Raw genomic sequence first — 23,500 nt, forward strand, 5'->3', positions numbered from 1 at the left:
GACACAGCACTGAGTTTGAAGCACATTTATTACACCAACTCACGTTCAGTTGAGGGAAAGCAAACATGTCAGTGTTTTTTAACCTGGCAAAAAGACACAAAAATGTTTTCTTCTTTCCACCATTTTAAGAAGGCAGGAAAGAGAAAATGTTGTCTGAGTTACCTCCTTAAGCACAATTTAGTCTCCTTGAGAAGACAAAATGCTGAGCTTGGAGGTGATCGGGCAACACAGAATTGAAGCCCATTTTGAAGACACTCCCAGTTGTCAGCCTCAGGAGAAATGTGATGTAGCCTTTGATAAGAATAATGGATTTGGCTCGTTACTGGCTGAAGACGTCTGTTGTGAGATGGAGTATCCTCAAAGCAACAGGGAAATTTCAGCTTCCTTCAAAATGGCAAGGGTTGAGGCATTGATGAGGCTAACACTTAGTACACACAGGTACTAAGAAACAATCTAATGCAAAAGGCTTCTGCTACGGGATTACCTAATTTCAAAATTAATTGTAAAAATTCATGTCAGGCTTCTAAGAGATGAACTGATATCAACAAACACCTTTTTTTCTTTATTAAAACTTATATTCAAATTGCAGTGTAGTTTACAATGTTTTGTTTCTGGTGTATAACCAAGCGATTCAGTCATACATATATACACATTCTTTCTCATACTCTTTTCCTTTATAGTTTGTTACAAAATATTGAATATAGTTCCCTGTGCTATACAGTAGGACCTTGTTGTTTGTCTATTTCACTTATAGTAGTTTGAGCTTCCCAGGCGGTGCTAGTAAAGAGCCTGCCTGCCAGTGCAGGAGACATAAGAGACCTGAGTTCCATCCCTGGGTCAGGAAGATGTCCTGGAGGAGCCCACGGCAACCCACCCCAATATTCTTGCTTAGACAATTTCCGTGAACAGAGGAGCCTGGTGGGCTACAGTCCATAGGGTTGCAAAGAATCGAACACGACTGGAGGGACAGCACACGTGCACAGTTTGTATCTGCTAATTCCAAACTCCTAATTCATCCCTCCCCCTCTTCTCCCTTTGGGAACTATAAATTTGTTTTCTGTGTCTGCTTTTGTTTTGTAAATAAGTTCATTTGTACCATTTCTTTAATTCCACACATATGTGATATCATGTAATATTTGTCTCTCTCTGACTTACTTCACTTATATATGACAATCTCTAGGTCCATCCATGCTGCTGCCAATGGCATTACTTCATTATTTTATGACTGAGTAGTATTCCACTGTATACTTGTACTACATCTTCTTTATCCCTCAATATATGGCTGGACGTTTAGGTTACTTTCATGTCTTGTCTGTTGTAAATAGCACTTCTGTGAACATTAGGCTGCATGTGTATTGTCAAATTACGGTTTCCTCCAGATATATAGCCAGTAGTGGGATTTCTGGGTCATATGGTGAATTTATTTTTTTAAGGAACCTCCATACTCCATACTCCGTTCTCCAGAGTGGCTGCACCAATTTACATTCCCACCAACACTGCAGGAGCGTTCCATTTTCCCCACATCCTCTCCAGCATTTATTATCTGTAGACTCTTTGATGCGCATTTTGACCAGCATGAGGTGATACCGTGTAGTTTTGATTTGCATTTCTCTAATAATTAGTGATGTTGAGCATCTTTTTACATGACAAGATGTCCATCTTTTGTCTTGAAAGATAGAGATGAGCACATGAAAAGATGTCCAGACTATTGTCCATCTGTATGTCTTCTTTGGAGAAGCATCTACTTAGGACTTCTGCCCATGTTTTGATTGGTTTGTTTGTTTCTTTCATTTTGAGTTGTATAAGTTGTTTGTATATTTTGGAAATTAAGTTCTTGTCAGTCATATTGTTTCCAAATATTTTATTCCTTTCCTTAGGCTGTCTTTTTGTTTTATTTATGGTTTCCTTTGGGCATAGCTATCTTTAGAAATGTTGTAGCAAATCAGCTTGTAGCCTTAAGAAATATTTTTATTTTAATACCACATCACATATTTTTGTTTCTAAGTATTGTGTTGATTTTATAGTTGTTTGAATGTTAACTTATTTATAGTCAAGGGTGTAAATGTGAATATAAGTTCATGTAGACTGAGGACTCATTCTGTTTACACAGGGTTGATTCACCTATTTATTAAGTATATCTTAGATAATTACACGTGCTTGGTGACTTTTGTTCAAAATAAGGGTATCTAGCAATAGGCGAATATCTTACCCCATTCTAAAATTCTATCCAAACCTATTCGATTGTTGCAAATCAACACTAATAATGAAAACTTCAGTAAAACAGAAGCTACATTTTATGGTGCATTCCATGGTACTCTTCTTTTGGAGAGGAACAGAAAAACCAAGACTTTTTGATAGATATATAATAAATGATTTGTTCCTATATAAAACATATAGCTCTGATAAGTAAAACATAGAAAGGAAAAGGATCAAGTTATATCCTGCTGAGTAAAAATTCATCTTAAAAGATTTTCCATATGCTCATTAAGAGGATTAACAATAATAACTTCTGTACCCCAGGGAATTAAAGTAGATTTAGACTTTGGGTCTGGCAGGTGGTCTGTAGAAAAAGTCTTGAATATGTTTGATGGGAGTTGCAGTGATGTAGGAACTTCCCTGGTGGCTCAGATGGTAAAGCGTGATATAGAGAAATAGAACTTCCAAGTCCCCATTCTTTGTGAGATTGTAAGTCATCAGGTCTAAAGCAAGCAAAATGAAGATTCCCTATTCACAAGATAGGGAAATTTTGGCATTGAAAATTTCTTTCTGATGATGAAATGTATGGGACTTAGACCTTTTCTAGATTTTGGTATAAGTCTTGATTCTTTCCTGGATATTGGTAAGATTGTCAGTAATACTTATTCCCCATCTTCATACATTGTTTCTGAACCTGTTAATATTTTTTACTTCCAACTCTAAAATTTCTTCTCCTCTGTTTCAATTCCAGACACACATCTCTATGCCCCACTTATCTATAATTTTGTAATATTGAGGACATTTGCAATACCTTTGTAAATGAGTTTTATACTCTGTATAAAGCACATTGTCAAGTATATGATTAAAAATTCATTAATCTTTAAAAAATTTTTATTGAAGTATAGTTGATTTACAATGTTATATTAATTATTGCTATAAAGCAAAGTGATTCTATTATACATATATATACACATATATATTCTTTTTAAAATATTCTTTTCTATTATGATTTGTCATAGAATATTGAATATAGTTTTTTGTGCTATACAACAGGACCTTGTTGTTTGTCCATTCTATATGTAAAAACTTACATCTGCTCACCCCAACCTCCCTCTCCATTCCTTCCCCAACCTCCTCCCCCCATTAAATTTTAACTATTACCTCTATGGCTTCCCTGTGGCTCAGACGGTAAAGAATCTGCCTGCAATGTGGGAGACCTGGGTTTGATCCCTGGGTTGGGAAGATCCCTTGGAGGAGGGCATGGCAACCGACTCCAGTATTCTTGCCTGGAGAATCCCCATGGACAGAGGAGCCTGGGAGGCTACAGTCCATGGGGTCACAAAGAGTCGGACACGACTGCGTGGCTGAACACACGAAGCGCGCGCGCACACACACACACACACACACACACACACACACACACTCTACTGCTACTGCAAATATCTCTGTTACGACTAAGCTGATATGTAATATGCCTAGAACTTATGGTATATATTGAATAGACTAAAAATAATTCTGATCTTAGTTCTCCCTTTTAGCAGAGTGCTTTATGTTTGACTCCTAGAACACTTATAGTTAGGCACTGTGGCCAGAGATATTTAGTATTCAGCAATTCTCCATGTGTTCTTTAACATTTCATTGAAATGTTCTCCACTAAATAAACTTTTTAACTATGGTGCTATATAAGTGAAGTTGCTCAGTCATGTCCAACTCTTTGTGACCTATGGACTGTAGCCCACCAGGCTTCTCCATCCATGGAATTTTCTAGGCAAGAGTACTGGATTGGGTTGCCACTTCCTTCTCCAATGGGGCTATATAGCCTATGGCTATATCCAATCTAGACAGTGGGAAAGGGTGTGGAGAGCAGCATCCAAGCTCTGACTAAGAACAATATTGTTCTTCATTTGCTAAGTCGTGTCTGACTCTTTTGTGACCCCATGGACTATATAGTCTGCCAGGCTTCTCTGTCCGTGGGATTTCCATGAACAGTATTCAAGCAAGAATACTGAAAGGTGTTGCCATTTCCTTCTCCAGAGGATCTTCCCAACCCAGGGATCAAACCTGCATTTCCTACATTTGCAGGTGGGTTCTTTATCACTGAGCCACCAGGGAAACCCAAGAGCAGCATGCTACTGCTGCTAAGTCATTTCAGTCGTGTCCGACTCTTCGTGACCCAGTGGACTGCAGCCCACCAGCCTCCTCCATCCATGGGATTTTCCGGGCAAGAGTACTGGAGTGGGGTGCCATTGCCTTCTCCACAAGAGCAGCATAGAGAATCCTAAAGAGCTTGGAGGAGCCAGGCTGTATTACACAGCTCAAATACAGGCCATGATGTCTAGAGGCAGTAGGGTAATCTCTTACTCTTACCTTCAGAACAGCTAGTATTCACCTTTTCATAAATGTTAGCAGTTCACATTTTCTCGTTAAGTCATCATAATGGCCATAAGGAGTAGGTATTTCATTTTCCTCATTTTATAGAGATGTAGGCTGAGTTCTTAAAAGATTAAATGACCTATCCTAAGTTTGGTTGAGCTCTGGAATCCAGCTGAGAAGTGAGACAGTGGGATTTGGGACAAATTTTTTTTTTTCTCTTGTGGGCTCAGTTTCTACATCTTAAGGAAATGTTTCATGGTTTGAATAAGATGGTTTATCTTAAACAATAAAAGTGAAAGTGAAGTCTCTCACTCATGTCCAACTCTTCGAAACCCCATGGCCTGCAGCCTGCCAGGCTCCCTCGTCCATAGGATTCTCCAGGCAAGGGTACTGGAGTGGGTTGCCATTGCCTTCTCCAATCTTGAACAATAAATTTAGCTATTGTTGTCACAATACAGGTAAATTATAGACTAGGGTAGCATTCAAACCTAGGTTTCTCAGACTCCAAAATCTTTTTTGAACCACAGAATACAACACCCTCCCCATTTTAGTCTATAATATGGTGGTGCATCACCTAATTTATCATTTAATCAGAAGTCTGCAACTGTATTCCCAATAAACCTTGGAAAGCATAACACTGTCAGTCCTTCTTGTCAAGTTCTTCATATCAATCTTCTCTATTCAGTGAGTATGATAATTATTTACTCACTTGATAAACATGTATTGAGGATTTATTACGTAGTAGGCAACAGACTAAGAGCTGGAGCTACCCAGAGGGGCTCACAATCTAAAAGGATATACACACACAGCAATTGTCAGTCAGAGTTATTAGAATTACTTTTAAAAATTAGTGTAGACAGTTTAAGGAAACTCTGGGCCCTATGCAACAGCTCAACCTCAAAGGATTAGAGGTTTAAAAATTTGTCAAAATAAAGAATATTAAATATATATTGGATGATGGGATAGACTGTGCTTTTACTTACTAATATCTCATTCTTTTGTGGGAAGGATTATGTTTTCTTAGCCTCTTATGTCAGTTTGGGCCACACGGCTTGCTTTGTTTTTTATTTTTTAAAAGGATCTTGCTTTGTTATTTATTTTTTATTTATTTGGCTTTGTCAGATCTGTGTTTCAGCCCGCGGGCTCAATAGTTGTGGCACATGGTCTTAGCTTCCTCGCTGCAGGTGGGATCTTAGTTCTCCCACCAGGGATTGAACATGCATCCCCAGGAAGGCAGATTCTTAACCACTGGACCACCAGGAAAGTCTCTACATGGCTTACTTTAGTCAACAAAATGTTTGTGTGTGTGTATGTGTGTGCTCATTCTTGTCCAACTCTTTGCAACCCCTTGGGTTATAACCTGCCTGGTTCCTCTGTCCATGGACTATTCCAAGTAAGAATACTGAAGGGGGTTGACATAAGGGATCTTCCCAACCCAGCGATGGAACCCAAGTCTCTTGGATCTCCTGCATTGGCAGGCAGATTTTTTTTTTTTTTTTTTACTACTGAGACACCTGGGAATCCAATGAAATGTTTACATCTCATTGAAAGCTTTAAACGTCTTCCCAAGATTTGCCACATTCTCTTTCCCTTTGTCTATAAATGAACAATTAGTAAATATTTCAGAGTTTGCAGGCAACACAGTCTCTGTTACATATTCTTTTTTTTTTTTTTTGTAACCTTAGCCATTTAAAAATTTTCTGAAGCATTTTTAGATCCCTGGTCATAAAAAAAAAGCCCACAGATGGTAGGTCAGATTTGCCCACTATTTTGCCAACCTCTGTTCCAGATAATGGATGTAGAATGAGAAGAGTGATGAGAGGGAGCAGAGAACCCAGGTGACCTGTGGTGGACATGTGTTGTGATGATAAATGAAACTTTCTTACGAGGAGCCACTGAGACTTCAGCATTATTTGTTACTATAGCATAACATACTCTATCCTGAGAGATAGCAAACGTTGAAACATTCCACCAGGGGAAATTTAGAGAGTAGGGTTTTTTGTTTTTTTATAAAATGTTATATTTGTAAAATGTTGTCTTTGAGATACATCTTAAAGGATGCAGAAAATCTTGCCAAGGAAAGAAAAGAGCTAGGATTTTAAACAGAGAATACAGATTGGGCAAAGTTTTCAATCTTGAACGTATGTGGGTGAGAGCTGGAGGGACTGGAGAATGGGCAGAAAAAGAGGGCAGCTTGTGCTCAATCACATCCAACTCTTTGTGACCCTATGAACCCCCACCAGGCTCCCCTGTCCATGTGATTTCCCAGGCAAGAATACTGGAGTGGGTTGCCATTTTCTCCTCCAGGGGATCTTCCTGACCCAGGGATCAATCCTGTGTCTCTGGGGTTTCCTGCACTGGCAGGTGTATTCTTTTACCACTGAGCCACCTGGGAAGCCTGAGAGGGCAGCAGTATTGTATTATTGTTCAGGATGGTAAGAGGGGATGTAATTTACAGAACCCTACCTGCTTAGATAACTACTTACATTTATTACAAATAAATGTAAAAGTTTTGTCCAATGATTGAGGAAAGCTGTAACAGAGAATAAGAAATGTTGCAGACTAGAAGGAAAAAGACCCCCCAATCCATTGTATAGAAGCTAAATCTTCTGCAGACTTCTTCAAGACTATTTTTATAATTTGAGCAGTGCTTCCTAAAAAATAAAAAACCTGAAGATTTTAAAGAGATTTTGAGGAGAGCTGAATCTCTTCAATATCTAGTCCTCAAACAACCAAGGCTGAGGTGGGGATCACTTTAGTAGTGATTCGCCTGAGCTTTAAGCTTAATAGTTCTGAAGATACATTTGTTTAGTTGCTAACTCGTGTTTGACTTTTTTGTGACCGCATGAACTGTAGCCCTCTAGTCTCTTTTGTCCATGGGTTTATCCAGGCAAGAAAACTGGAGTGGGTTGCCATGCCCTCCTCCAGGGGATCTTTCCAACCCAGGGATCAAACCCATGTTTCCTGCACTGGCAGGCAAATTATTTACCATTGAGCCACCAGAACCATTGTAAATCTATTATACTTCAATTTTAAAAATCTGTAAGGTGGCTAAATAGATTTTATAAGTTCAATTGGATACTTTTTACATGGGATTCATGTTAACTGTAATGCCCTATATAGGATAAAATTGAGTGATTTGAAAAAAGAAATTCTATGCAAACGAAACTTGCCTGACTAGTCTATTGTCAGGCAAAGAAGACTTTAAATGAAAGCTCTCAAAGAAACAAAGGTTATTATATAATGATGAAGGGGAGGTAGGTATTATCACCCCCAATTTACACATGAGGAAACTAAGGCTTGGAGGATTAAGTAATTCCCAATCCAGGGAATGACACAACTAAGGAACTAGGCACCTTGGGTTTTGCAAAAACTCTGGTGAAGTAGAAACACATGTATACGACCTTAAAGAAATGATTTGGCACAGGAATTTTAGTCCTTCAGCCTAATTAGTAGAAAAAATCATTTTCCTAATATATATTTGTTACACGTGTGATTTTCCAGGCTACATTTTAGAGTACGGAGGTGATGGTGATGGGAACAGAGCTAACAATGAACTTGATAGCCTTACTATCAATCAAAGCACTCATAGTTTATAGAGCCTTATAGTTAAACTACTGTAATTTTCATTCTAACTCCCTACTCCATTCAACTTGTATTTCTAAAAATTAGGTAGATATTTATTCCAAATGAGTATTTTGGTTATATACATGGATTTTTGATGACTCAAATGATTAACTTTTAACCTTATAACTGGTTTATAAATCTATTAATATAAATGTCAGCATTCATTTGCCATCTTGCAGTAAGCTGTCACTAGTTGTTTTTCAACTAAAGTATAATATCTCTGCAGTGATTGATGTTAAGATTGGGATATAACTCTATATACACACCAGTTATTTTTCCTACTAATAATGCATTTTCATTTACACATTTGTATGAGTTTGGGAATGTTTATGAATTGAGAGGTTGACCCAGTAAACAGAAGCATGTGACCACTCCATTCTAGAACATGTCATTTCAAATTGTTCAATCTGGGACTTCCTTGATGGTCCAGTGGTTAAGACTCTGCACTTCCAATGCAGAGGACTCGGGTGTGACTCTGGTCGGGGGACTAAAATCCCACATGCTGCACAGCCAATAAAAGTAAATGAATTTTTAAAATGAAAGAAAGTAAGCATGGAGTCATTATGGAATCTATGTTAATAAACAAGCAAAAATTGTTCAAGCTATGAAAAATATAGATGGAATAACAGGGAGACATTGAAAGAAGAGAGAGCCAGGAATTATGATGTGAAGACCCTTCCAATGACTAGATTTTTTCCCCCCCTAATTTCAACTGGGAGCTAATATGATAATTTCCAATAAATTTTTTAGCTGACAGGCTGTAAAATTTACTAGATATCTAAAATAGCTCAGCACAGAGCTGAATAAGGCAAATCCCGAAGCTCAAAATGCCTCTCTGGGAGGATGGAGTGTGGAGACAGTCATGTAAAACGAAAAGTGAATTTCAGCAGGGCGAGCATGAGGATATAGTGTATCAAGAGACATGAGCATGCAGGGCAGCACGGACAGGCTCCCGTGAGGGCAGGGATTCGAGAAAGGTTCTTGACACAGGAGTAAGACACCTGAATTGAGTCTTAAGGGATGTAGAGGAGACAGGCAGGTGAAGAGAAGTGGGCAGCTTGAGCATCCCGAACAAAGGAGCATCCTCCTACCAAGTCCTTTTCTGGGGCCACACTTTTATTATATACAAAATTGTTCAGAAGCCCCACATTTATCCTGCAGTAGATGTATATGGTAAATATGTACTACAGGGTGGTATATGCTATATATGCTATGTATATGCTATATAGCATATACCACCCTGTAGTATAGTGTCCAGGTACTCTTTGGGCAAGAAGGAGAAGAACAGGAGGACCAACTTGTTGATGGAGAGGATCTTTGACTTCTGCCCTGCATTTACCTGAAAAATGGCTTCCAGGGAAAGTTTTGGTTGAAGATTTAGTCCTTGTGTTATGTTTATCAAACAGTCATAATTATCTTGCTAGGTTGTTTGTGTTTTTTCTTTTTCCCCTCATGCATCCTTTTATAACCAAGAGAAAATCATATTTAAAGATTTAGAAGACTGTCACTCAAGTCTTCCCAAAGCTCCAATCAGATAGTATAACCTTTCCTCTGGGAGCAGGCAGGAAAGAGCACCTTTCTCAGAATTACTTTGGGTTTGTAAAGATGTGAGTAAAGTCACTGTATATGGAGGACTTGGAAACGTACCCCTAGACCTTCTTCAAGGAAGAGCTGTTTGCTTCAGCTGTTGAGAGGGCTGTGCAGTTGTGATGTCTTTTAGAGTTTGTTTTGGCCCCAAGGACATGCCCTTCCCCTGACAGCCCTCATCCAATTACCAACTGGAGAAGCGTGCCAAAGTGAGCCATCATGGGCACCATGGGGCAACTCTGGGCCACCATGGGGCAACTCTGACAGGCTGCATACAGGCCAGAGCCCCTGTGGGCCCAGTGCCAGGGAAGATCCAATGCATAGCCACCATGAGTAGATGAAGGTCATTTTCCAGATAACCACATTCCTACCACATTGAATACTCAGAGAACAGAAGCTCTATATTCTCTATCTTCAATGATACCTGATAATGATAATATCCTGATACCTGATAATGATGTAGAAATAATATAGAGGCACTTTCTGCTCATGTAAAGTTAATATTGTCTAGAAAATACTCTGAATTAAATTCATCCATTCCTGTCCATTTTAGTTCACTGATTTCTAAAATGTCAATGTTCACTCTTGCCATCTCCTGTTTGACCACTTTCAATTTACCTTGATTCGTGGCCCTAACATTCCAGGTTCCTACACAGTATTGTTCTTTACAGCATTAGACTTTACTTTCACCAGCAGATACATCCACAGCTGGGCCTTGTTTCCACTTTGGCTAAGCCTCTTCATTCCTCTGGAGCTATTTCTCTGCTCTTCACCGGGAGCATATTGGACACCTGCTGACCTGGAGGGTTCATCTTTCAGGGTCATATCTTTTTGCCTTTTCTTACTGTTCATGGATACTCAAGGCAAGAATGCTGAAGTGGTTTGCTGTTCCCTTCTCCAGTGGACCACATTTCGTCAGAACTCTCCACCATGACCCGGCAGTCTTGGGTGGCCCTACATGACTCATTGTCTTATTGAGTTAGACAAGGTTGTGATCCCTGTGATCAGTTTGGTTAGTTTTCTGTGACTGTGGTTTTCATTCTGTCTGCCCTCTGATGGATGAGGATAAGAAGCTTGTGCAAGCTTCCTGATGGGAGGGACTGGCTGTGGGGAAAACTGGGTCTTGTTCTGTTGGGCAAGGCCATTTTCAGTAAGTCTTTAATCCAATTTTCTGCTGATGGGTGGGGCTGTATTCCCTCCCTGTAGTTTCACCTGTGGCTAACCTATAGTAGGGGTAATGGCAGTAATGTCGACCTCCTGCAAAAGGATTTATGCCAGCACCCCACACCTCCCAAGACTGCTGTAGTCAGTGACCCTGACCCCAAAGCAGGCCACTGTCAACCCATACCTCTGCCAGAGACTCCCAAACACTCACACAGGCAAGCCTGCCTCAGTCTCTTGCGAGGTCACCGCTCCTTCCTCCTGGGTGCTGGTGCGCACAAGGTTTTGTTTGTGCCTCCAAGAGTCTCTGCTTCCCCAATTCTGTGTAAGTTCTGTAATCAAATCCCAAAAGACAGTACTTGGTGCAATCTCAAAAGCAACAGAAGGATCTCAGTTTGTTTCCAAGGCACATCATTCAGTCTCACAGTACCGCTTCAGTCATGTCCGACTCTGTGCGACCCCACAGACGGCAGCCCACCAGGCTCCCCTGTCCCTGGGATTCTCCAGGCAAGAACACTGGAGTGGGTTGCCATTTCCTTCTCCAGTGCATGAAGTCACTCAGTCGTGTCCAACTCTTAGCGACCCCATGGACTGCAGCCCACCAGGCTCCTCCGTCCATGGGATTTTCCAGGCAAGAGTACTGGAGTGGGGTGCCATTGTCTTCTCTGATATCTCAACCGCTAATGCCAAAGAAGCTAAAATTGAACAATTCTATGAAGGCCTACAAGACCTTCCAGAACTAACACCAAAGAAAGATGTCCTTTTCATTGGAGGCTGGAATGCAAAAGTAGGGAATTAAGAGATACCTGGAATAACAGGCAAATTTGACCTTGGAGTACAAAATGAAGCAGGCTAAGGCTAACAGAGTTTTGCCAAGAGAACGCACTGGTCATAGCAAACATCCTCTTCCAAAAAGTCAAGAGACAACTCTACACATAGACATCGCCAAAATCAGATTGATTATGTTCTTTGCAGCCAAAGATGGAGAAGCTCTATACAGTCAGAAAAAACAAGACCAGGAGTTGACTGTGGCTCAGATCACTCCTTATTTCAAAATTCAGACTTAATTGAAAAAAGTAGGGAAAACCACTAAGCCATTCAGGTCTGACCTAAATCAAATCTCTTATGACTATACAGTGGAAGTGACAAATAGATTCAAGGGATTAGATCCGACAGACAGAGTGCCTGAAGGACTATGGATGGAGGTTCGTAACATTGTACAGGAGACAGTGATCAAAACCATCTCCAAGAAAAAGAAATGCAAAAACACAAAATGATTGTCTGAGGTGCCTTACAAATAGCTGTGAAATAAAGAGAAGCTAAAGGTAAAGGAAAAAAGGAAAGATATACCCATCTGGATACAGAGTTCCAAAGAATAGCAAGGAGGGATAAGAAAAACTTCCTCACTGATCAGTGCAAAGAAATAGAGGAAAACAATAGAATGGGAAAGACTAGAGATCTCTTCAAGAAAATTAGAGATACCAAGGGGACATTTCATGCAAAGATGGGCACAATAAAGGACAGAAATGGTATGAACCTAACAAAAGCAGAAGATATTAAGAAGAGGTGCCAAGAATACACAGAACTATACAAAAAAGATCCTAATGACCTAGATAGTTACAGTGGTGTGATCACTCACCTAGAGCCAGACATTCTGGAGTGTGAAGTCAAGTATGCCTTAGGAAGCATCACTACTAACAAAGTTAGTGGATGTGATGGAATTCCAGCTGAGCTATTTCAAATCCTGAAAGATGATGCTGTGAAAGTGCTGCATTCAATATGCCAGCACTGGAAAAATCTGGAAAACTCAGCAATGGCCACAGGACTGGAAAACATCAGTTTTTATTCCAGTCCCAAAGAAGGGCAATGTCAAAGAATGTTCAAACTAGCACACTATTGCACTCATTTCTCATGCTAGCAAAGTAATGCTTCAAATCCTTCAAGCTAGGCTTCAGCAGTATGTGTACTGAGATATTCCAGATGTACAAGATGGATTTATAAAGGCAGAGGAAACAGAGAGCAAATTGCCATCACCTGTTGGATCATCGAAAAAGCAAGAGAGTTCCAGAAATACATCTACTTCTGCTTCACTGACTATGCTAAACCATTGACTGCATGGATCACAGCAAACTGTGGACAATTCTGAAAGAGATAAGAATACCAGACAATCTTACTTGCCTCTTGCAAAACCTCTATGCTGGTCAAGAAGCAGCAGTTAGAATAGAGCATGGGAAAACAAACAAGTTCCAAGTTTGAGAGGAGTATGTCAAGGCTGTACATTGTCTCCCTGCTTATTTAACTTATATGCAGAGTGCATCATGCCAAATGCCAGGCTGGATGAAGCACAACCTAGAATCGAGATTGCTGGGAGGAATATCAGTAATCTCATATATGAAGATGGCACCACCCCTACAGCAGAAAATGAAGAGGAACTAAAGAGCCTCTTGAGGAAGGCAAAAGAGGAGAGTGAAAACCTGACTTAAAACTCAGCATTCAGAAAATGAAGATCATGCACCCAGTCACATCACTTCATGGCAAATAGATGAGAAAACAATGGAAATGGTGACAGACTTTTATTTTCCTGGGCTCCAAAATCACTGCAGATGGTGACTGCAGCTGTAAAACTGAAAGACACTTGCTCCATGAAAGAAAAGCTATGAGAAACCTAGACAGCATATTAGAAAGCAGAAACAAATGTCACATAGTCAAAGCTATGTTTTTTCCAGTAGTCGTGTACAAATGTAAGAGCTGGACAATACAAAAGGCTGAGTGCCAAAAAACTGATGCTTTCAAACTGTGGTGCTGAAGAAGACTCTTGAGAGTCCCTTAGATGGCAAGGAGCTCAAACCAGTCAATCCTAAAGGAAATCAACCCTGAATATTCATTGGAAGGACTGATGCTAAAGTTGAAGCTCCAATACTTTGGCCACCTGATGCAAAGAGCTGACTCATTGGAAAAGACCCTGATGCTCGGAAAGATTGAAGGCACTGGGAGAAGGTGACAAGATGGTTGGATGGCATCACTAGCTCGATGCACATGAGTTTGAACAAACTCCAGGAAATGGTTAAGGACAGGTAAGCCTGACGTGCTGTGGTCCATGGGGTTGCAAATAGTCATATATGACTGAGTGACTGGAAAACAAGAAAACACTCTGGGCTTCCCAGGTGGTGCTCAGGGTAAAGGACCCGCCTGCCAATGCAGGAGATGTAAGTGACACGGGTTCAATCCCTGGGTTAAGGAGATCCCCTGGAGGAGGGCACAGTGGCAACCCACTCCACTATTCTTCCCTGGAGAACCCCATGGACAGAGGAGCCTGGCAGGCTAGAGTTCATAGGGTTGCAGAGTCAGACATGACTGACATGAGTTAGCACACATGAAGAAAATATACTTGACATTTTTTTTTTTAATTTTAAATGTGATTAGATGCTTTCCCCAGAGATCAGAAGCCAAACTGAGAGACTCATTCAACAGGATATCTCCTCTGTCTTCTTGGCAATAAAACATGTTCACAAGATGAAATGGTTTCTCTTGCTCCTGAACTGCTTGATCTGCAAGTTGGAAGACTCAAAATATCCTAAAGGACTCTAAAGACAGAAAAATTCCAGTTTTCTCCTCGGGGTCATTGGTCGTATGCACTAGCCATTCTATTATTGTGACACTAATGCCCTCGTCCAGGAGAAATATTTTTCAAGTCAGATACCCCATATATTGAGTAATAAAGTTCTCTTATTTTAAATTTTTATTTAGTGTAACATGAAATGGGACTTCTATGGATGTGTAATACAGAGCTATGAGATTAAAGGAGACTAAAGGAAGTAAATCTCAAGACTGGCACCTACTTTTGAAAAGAATTAAACATCTCTGCATCATGTGGACCCTAAAAATGGCAATCTGTCTTATTTTGAGAAATATATATACATTACCTATCCACTTTACTGAGCATTCAAGGTCACTTTTATAAAGACTTCCAATAAATAGGAATCATTTGAATCATGAAATATCATAAACATTTAAAATATGAAAATAAAGGGCAGTAAAGCTCATGAACTTCAATACAACTATTACAGCTGAATAAAAAATTAGACATTCAGCCTCTTCATTCACCAAAGACAGAGGAGGTTAGAAAACAGTCAATTATGTATTTAACATTCTCCACATATAAAAAAGTCTTTTAAGCATTTTTTAGGAAAGGCAGTGTTTTCAGATATGAGGTCCTGAAAACAATATCTCATGAGGGGTTTCATATCCTCCTCTTGGGGCTTCCCTGGTGGCTCAGAGGTTAAAGCGTCTGCCTGCAATGCAGGAGACCTGGGTTGGATCCCTGGGTCAGGAAGATTCCCCTGGAGAAGGAAATGGCAACCCACTCCAGTATTCTTGCCTGGAGAATCCCTTGGATGGAGGAGCCTGGTGGGCTACAGTCCATGGGGTCACAAAGAGTCGGACACGACTGAGTGACTTCACTTTTCTATTTCTGGCTGTGTGACTTGAACAACGTGTGTAACAAGCCATGCTTTTGTTTCTTCATCTGAAAATGGAGGTGATTGTAATAATCACCTTTATGAAGGTTAATGAGTTAATATGGGTGAAATGGATGGAACAGTGCCTGACTCCCATAATTGCTATATCAATATTTTCTAAATAAAATACAATATAGGAAACTCCTAAATAACTAATGGACATATTCAGTAATATTCCCACAAAAAATGCAACAGTAGGTATCCTAGGGATATCATGTTTAGAGGCCCTCCATAAATGCTCAGACCACAATAAGAATTCCAGAAAGTCTTAATTGCACAGGACTAAAAATAACACTCCAAGTATATAGCTTTTTGAAATAAAACATAGCCTTTCTATCACATTAGCTTTTAATATATGCTACATGGCATCCCATTATGATATAAAGTTTGTCCTTGAATCAAATAAGTTTTCTGAACGTGGATTTGCTTTAGAAACAAATCTTTCAGGACAAACAAATTATGTTCTATAAATCCACTATCATCCTGAAGGAAGGGATAAAAGAGTGAGGAAACAAAGGGGGAAAAAAGTTAAAAATCAGAATATGAGAATATGTTGTTGATTGCTTATATATATATATATTAAATGTTTAATTGGATATTTTGCTTTACAATCTTGTGTTGATTTCTACCATACAATAATGTGAATCAGCCATAAGGATACATTTATCCCCTCTGTTTTAAACCTCCCTCCCATCCCCAACAAATCTCACCCATCTAGGTAGTTACAGAGCATAGCGTTGAGCTCCCTGTGTTATACAGCAACTTCCCGCTAGCCATCTATTTTACATTTGGTAATTTATGTATTTCAGTGCTACTCTCTCAATTCGCCCCTCTCTGCATCTCTATTCCTGCCCTGCAAATAAGTTCATCAGTATGATTTTTCTAGATGCCATATATATGTGTTATTATATGATATTTATTTTTCTCTGACTTCACTCTGTATAACAGGCTCTAGGTTCATCCACCTCATTAAGACTGACTCAAATTCATTACTTTCATGGCTGAGTAATATTCCATTGTATATAAGTATCCCAACTTCATCCATTTATCTGTTGCTGGAATCTAGGTTGCTTCCATGTCCTAGCTATTTTAAATAGTGCTACAAAGAACATTGGGATACATGTATCTTTTTCAATTATGGTTTTCTCAGCATATATGCCCAGTAGTGCGGTTGCTGGGTCATATGTTAGTTTTATTCCTAGGTTTGTTTTTTTTTAAGAAATCTCCATATTGTTCTCCATAGCAGTTGTATCAATTTATATTCCCACTAACTGTGCAAGAGGGTTCCTTTTTCTTCACATCCTCTGCAGAATTTATTGTTTGTAGGTTTTTTTGATGGTGGTCATTTATATATTTTTAAAAATTTTTTATCAAAGTACAGTTGATTTATAATATTGTGTTAGTTTCAAATGTACAGCAAAGTGAATCAGTTATACATATATACACTTTTATTTTTTAAGATTCTTTTCCTATATAGGCCATTACAGAGTACTGAGCAGAGTTCCAGATTTTTTCAGTTCAGTTCAGTCTCTCAGTCGTGTCCGACTCTTTGCGACCCCATGAATCACAGCACGCCAGGCCTCCCTGTCCATCACCAACTCCCGGAGTTCACTCAGACTCATGTCCATCAAGTCAGTGATGCTATCCAGCCATCTCATCCTCTGTCGTTCCCTTCTCCTCTTGCTCCCAATTCCTACCAGCATCAGAGTCTTCTCCAATGAGTCAACTCTTCGCATGAGGTGGCCAAAGTACTGGAGTTTCAGCTTTAGCATCATTCCTTCCAAAGAAATCCCAGGGCCGATCTCCTTCAGAATGGACTGGTTGGATCTCCTTGCAGTCCAAGGGACTCTCAAGAGTCTTCTCCAGCACCACAGTTCAAAAGCATCAATTCTTCAGCACTCAGCCTTCTTCACAGTCCAACTCTCACATCCATACATGACTACTGGAAAAACCATAGCCAGATTTTTTATATAATATTAATTTCTCCCTTGTTACTAGCCAAACTTGGGAAGATTAATAGATCCAAATTCACTTAAAACCTTAATTAGTCAACTTTAGTACTATCGTTCACCTCACCATTCATTGATTAAAGATTGAGTATGAGCATGACTCTGGCTTAAGAAATGTGAGGCAAAGTCTACAGTGAGATTTTTAGAAAAAGTGTCCTCACTCTTAAGGAGATACCAGAAAAATTCTCTCTCTTCACCCTCTTGCATCTTCTTGTCTGCATTTGACATATAGGACTGCTACATCCATCCTTCAGTAATGAGGGAAGCCAGTTTGTGGACACAACCTAGAGACCAGGTATATTCCATTAAAATAAAATGATGGAAAGAACCTTGGCTTCTGGGAACATTGTTAAGTCATTAAATGAACCACCCTGAAGTCACCCTAACTCTGAATTTGTTATATGAAATAAACCGCTTCACTGTATAATCCTAATGAGAGGACTTTTCCATTACTTTCAGATCAGATCCTCCTACATTTAACCAATGGTTCAGACCTTTTAAAAAATGAGAAGTTGGTGATCCCTTGACAATGTATTCATCCATTAATCCTCTTTCAGAATCAATTTTTTGAGAAAAGTGTTGAAAGATACCCAAAACAGCAGAATTAGCATGAACTTGAGATATTAGAATTATTTGAAAAAAATACTAAAATTACTAAAATAAGATTGTTTCAACTGATTATAGAGATAAAAAGAAAGAGGATTCATTTCTTTTTAATGTTTTTAAAAAATTTCAAGGCATTCTAAGAAAGAACCAAAGCCTCTCATGTCAGAGAGAAATTAAAATATAGACATTTTTAGGTGCTGAGAGTTCAGACCTCTCACAGATTCTCATGGAAAGAATAAAGATGTAAGTGGAAAAAAAAAAAAAAACAAATAAATGATGTAAGTGATCTCAGTAAGATGAGATTTATACCAGAAAGGAAGAACTGGCATACAAAAAGGCAAAGTAATTGAAGAAATGGGTAAATGTGGGATGAATCTAATAACATTTACACAGAGTCCACGGAAGAAACTGACATTAAGGCTTTGTTTGCCTCAGACCTGTCAGGGGTGACTTGTTAGAGATTAGCCAAAATCTCAAATAAAGTGAATTAATTTTGTACAGTGGTAAGAGAGATGGTCATGTGCTCTCTATCTTGAATGGATATTCATAGTATATATAAAGAGATATCTGTACCTGTCTTTACACAGAGCTGAAGATATTATTCGTAGGTTGAATATGTTATATTCCTCCAATACATATGTTTTGTGACTTGTAGGACAATAATTAACATCTGCAAGGCCTGTCATAAACATTTTTTTAAATTTTGTGACCTCACAAACATCATGGTTAAAATTACATTCCTAAAGTGATGAAAGGATATTTCATATTTAAACTTTAAAGTACCATGGAAAGCCTTTCATTCCTTTTTCTCAAACATACCCAATAACTGTGATAAAGCTAATCAGATCACGTAGTTTTACACTTAACAACCCATGCTCCAACTGGCTAATCTCTAATAGTATTCTTTGTATATAGAACTCATATGATCACTGGAGTGAAAATTTTAACCTTCTCTTTCTTATCTCCCTAATTCCGACATGCACTTGAGTACTGTCAACAAGATAATTCATGTGTCAAGGTTTCTCATAAAATTCTAAATTACATTTCTAAATTTCCATAACTTGCATTTAAAGTTATCACTTCTGATTTTCACAAGCTCAGGCACTTTCTGGGAGAAAACTCAAACTGTGTCCATTTTTTAAGTTTCCTCTACCTTTAAGCTCATAAAGTGAAGGGAGACTTCAGCAGAAGCTTATGACTGTGTTTTTAACTTTTCTCCTATAAATTTTATGCATTTGTTGCTGAAATAAAGTCCCTTTTCTTCTCACCATATATTTCCTGTTAATTTCTATAAGAAACCTTTTGATTTTTGTATATTTAGTTCATAGCTGGTCTTACTAAATGTTTTTATTCCTAATACCATTTTAAGGAATTCTTCTGGATTTTCAAAATAATCTGTTTTCAGAAAACAACCATTTTTGTATTCTTGCTTATTATTTTATAGTATGTACAGTGCTGATTCCAAAATCTTACCTTTGGAGAAGTAGTGTACGTGTCACTGTTTATCACCAACAACCATGGATTCAAAAGGTCTTTAGTTCCCCAGTTATATCATTAGCTAGATTGGGAGCATTACTTAATCCTCCAAGCCTTAGTTTCCTCATGTGTAAATTAGGGGTGATAATATCTACCTCCCCTTTATCATTATACGATAACCTTTGTTTTTTGAGAGATTTGATTAAAGTCTTCTTTGCCTGACAATAGACTAGTCAGGCAAGTATTATCTGCATGGAATACCTTTTTTCTAAACACTTAATTTTACCCTATTCGTGTGTGCTAAATCGCTTCAGTGGTGTCTGATTCTTTGGGACTCTATGGACTGGAGCCTGCCAGGCTCCTCTGTCCATAGGATTTTCCAGACAAGAACACTGGAGTGGGTTGCCATGCCCTCCTCCAGGGAGCTTCCTGACCCAGGGATCACACCTGCATCTCTTATGTCCCCTGAATTGGCAAGGAGGGTTCTTTACCTCTAGCGCCACCCAGGAAGCCTAATTTTATCCTATATATGGCCTTAAATTTAACACAAATCTCATGTAAAAAGTATATAATTGAACTTAAAATCCATTCAGCCACCCTATGGAATTTTAAAATTGAAGTATAGTAGATTTACAATCATTTTCCTGGTGACTCAGTGGTAAAAAATCCACCTGCCAATGCAGGAGACACAGGTTTGATCGCTGGATAGGGAAGATCCCCTGGAGAAGGAAATGGCAACCCACCCCAGTATTCTGGCCTGGATAATCCCATGGACAGGGGAGCTGGTGGGCTACAGTCTATGGTGTTGCAAAAAGTCAGACATGACTTAGTGACTAAACAACTACAATAATTACCTCAAGGTTATCAGGAACAAATTAAGTTATATTTAAATAAAAATTTAAGATGGTGTCTGACACACAGTAGGAACTCAAAAGGTACTAGCTAGCATTATTTTTACATAGGTATAACATCCTTAATAATGTTATATATTAATTTTGATAGAATTGTCTTACTACTGATTCTAATGATGAGTGTTTTCTTATTATTTATGATATTGACTAATTTGGGCGGTGGATAATCTCAAGAAGTTGTTGTCAGAACTGAAGCATAAGCACATTTGTGGAGGGCCAACGATCGGAGTTACCAATGTGGGTCTGTATTTTTTCTCCATTTTTATGTAACAGGTGAGGAGGTAGAGGTTACTCATACCTTTAAATTTATTGTTTGCAAGATGGAAAAGAATCTTATGTTGATGGAATTTAATATAAATGTATTCAAATTTCAGTGAAGAAAATAGAAACATGATAGATATTTTAAAGCAAACTATCAGTTCAGTTCAGTCGCTCAGTTGTGTCCGACTCTTTGCGACCCCATGAATCGCAGCACGCCAGGCCTCCCTGTCCATCACCAACTCCGGAGTTCACTCAGAGTCACGTCCATCGAGTCAGTGATGCCATCCAGGCTTCTCATTCTTGGTCGTCCCCTTCTCCTCCTGCCCCCAATCCCTCCCAGCATCAAAGTCATCTCCAATGAGTCAACTCTTTGCATGAGGTTGCCAAAGTACTGGAGTTTCAGCTTTAGCATCATTCCTTCCAAAGAACACCCAGGGTTGATCTCCTTGCAGTCCAAGGGGCTCTCAAGAGTCTTCTCCAACACCACACTTCAAAAACATCAATTCTTTGGAGCTCAGCCTTCTTCACAGTCCAACTCTCACATCCATACATGACTACTGGAAAAACCATAGCCTTGACTAGATGGACCTTAGTCGGCAAAGTAATGTCTCTGCTTTTGAATATGCCATCTAGGTTGGTCATAACTTTCCTTCCAAGGAGTAAGCATCTTTTAATTTCATGGCTGCAGTCACCATCTGCAGTGATTTTGGAGCCCAAAAAAATAAAGTCTGACATATTGAGGTAGAATTTACATATAATAAAATTGCTGCCTTTAAGATTATGGTGTGATGAAGTCTGGGAAGTATGTATACTATATAGTCATGACTACAGCAAAAATATGGAATGGTGCTATCCAATATGGTAGCCACTAACCACAATGGCTATTGAGCATTTGAAATATGACTAGTCTTAATTGAGATGCATTTTAAATTTAAAATACATACCAGAGTTCAACAACGTGGTATGCAGAATGTGAAATACCTTATTAACAATACTGTATTAATTACATGTTGAAGTTCTGTCTTAGATTTTTGTTGTCACTAAGTCGTGTCTGACTCTTTGTGACTCCATGGACTGCAGTATGCCAGGGTTTCCTGTCCTTCACTATCTCCTGGAGTTTGCTCAGACTCATGTCCACTGAGTCCATGATGTCTTCCAACCATCTCATCCTCTGTTGCCCCCTTCTCTTTTGCTCTCAACCTTTTCCAGCATCAGGTCTTTTCCAATAAGTCCATTCTTTGCATCAAGTGGCCCAAGTCTTAGAGCTTCAGAATCACTCCGTCCAGTGAATATTCAGGGTTGATTTCCTTTAGGATTGACTGGTTTGATCTCCTTGCTGTACAAGGGACTTTCAAGAGTCTTCTTCAGTACCACAGTTTTGAAAGCATCAATTCTTTGGTGCACAGTCTTGTTTATGGCCCAACTCAGACATCTGTACATGACTATTGGAAAAATGATAACTTTAACTATACAGGCCTTTGTGGGCAAAGTGATGTCTCTGATTTTTATTACACTGTTTAGGTTTGTCATAGCTTTTCTTCCAGGGAGCAAGTGTCTTTTAATTTCATGGCTGCTTCAGCGTCTGCAGTGATTTTGGAGCCCCTATATAGTCTAGATACAAATCCTTTGTTAGGTATCTACCTATCTATCTATGTATATACGGTCAAAATTGTCTCTTAGTTTGGTTTTTAATTTTTTAAGCAATGTTTTAGAAAAGCAGAAATTTTAAATTTTGATAAAGTATAATTTATCACAATCTTTTATGAAATTTGCTTTTTTTTTTCTTACTGAAAGTTCTGTGCCTACTCCAAGTCATGAAGATTGTCTCCTATACCATTTTCTAGAGTTTTTATAGTTTTAACTTTTACGTGTAAAATTCATTTTGAGTTAATTCTTTTGTGTATGATGTGAGTGCTTGCTATGTCTCCAAAATTCCTGAGTCTTTTTCTGAGATAATCTCAAAGAGGAATATATTATCTTAGTCACTTGAACTGGGATCCTTGCCTTGAGCTTTTATTCAGTAACAAAGATGGCTTAAATAGATGAGAAATGACCTCCAAAAGGATAAGGGTTGAACGTACAGATTCAGCATAGGGTAGACATTAGAGAGCTGACTGGGTTTGGCAGAACTATAGCAAGACAGCTTCTTACCAGCGCATAGAGGGGATACGTGCCTTTTGCATGTTCACTGAACTGAAAAGTTGTATGTGGTGCCTAAAACAAAATTCACCCAATTAAGAACTTACCAGTTCCATTCTAGGCCCCAACTCCTCTAGATCTTACTGAAAAATATGTATTATAAGGCTATGGTAAGGGTAACTGACTAGAAATTTATAGGTGCTGCCAACCCTGAGGGTACCCTAAGACACTCTTTTTATTCTTCTTCTACAGATGATTGAACTCTTAAGCAACAAAAGTTATTTAACTTCTTTTTTATAGGCATATTAGTATCTGAGCAGAGAATGCCATGGTGTTTTTTTTTTTTTTCTTTCTTTCTTAAATCAATGAAAAAACTCCACTTGGGAGATTATGGCCAAGAGGGTGACTATGGAGGTTGTGACTAAATAACCAAGAGTTTGATTGGATACTATTTAAAGATGTTTAGGTCTGTAGAAGCCTAAGGAGATGAAAGAAAAAAAGACTCCATAAAACTTAAAGGTCTTCAGAACTAGATGGAAAAGGTATTTCCATATCCTAACAACCAGAGAAATGCTCCATCCAAAAAAGAGATGTGGGGACAGGAACTTGATGGCTCCTGTTAGATCCCTCTTTTTTT

The sequence above is a fragment of the Oryx dammah genome, unplaced genomic scaffold (genome assembly GCF_014754425.2).
Source record: "Oryx dammah isolate SB20612 unplaced genomic scaffold, SCBI_Odam_1.1 HiC_scaffold_11163, whole genome shotgun sequence".
Taxonomy (NCBI): Eukaryota; Metazoa; Chordata; class Mammalia; order Artiodactyla; family Bovidae; genus Oryx; species Oryx dammah.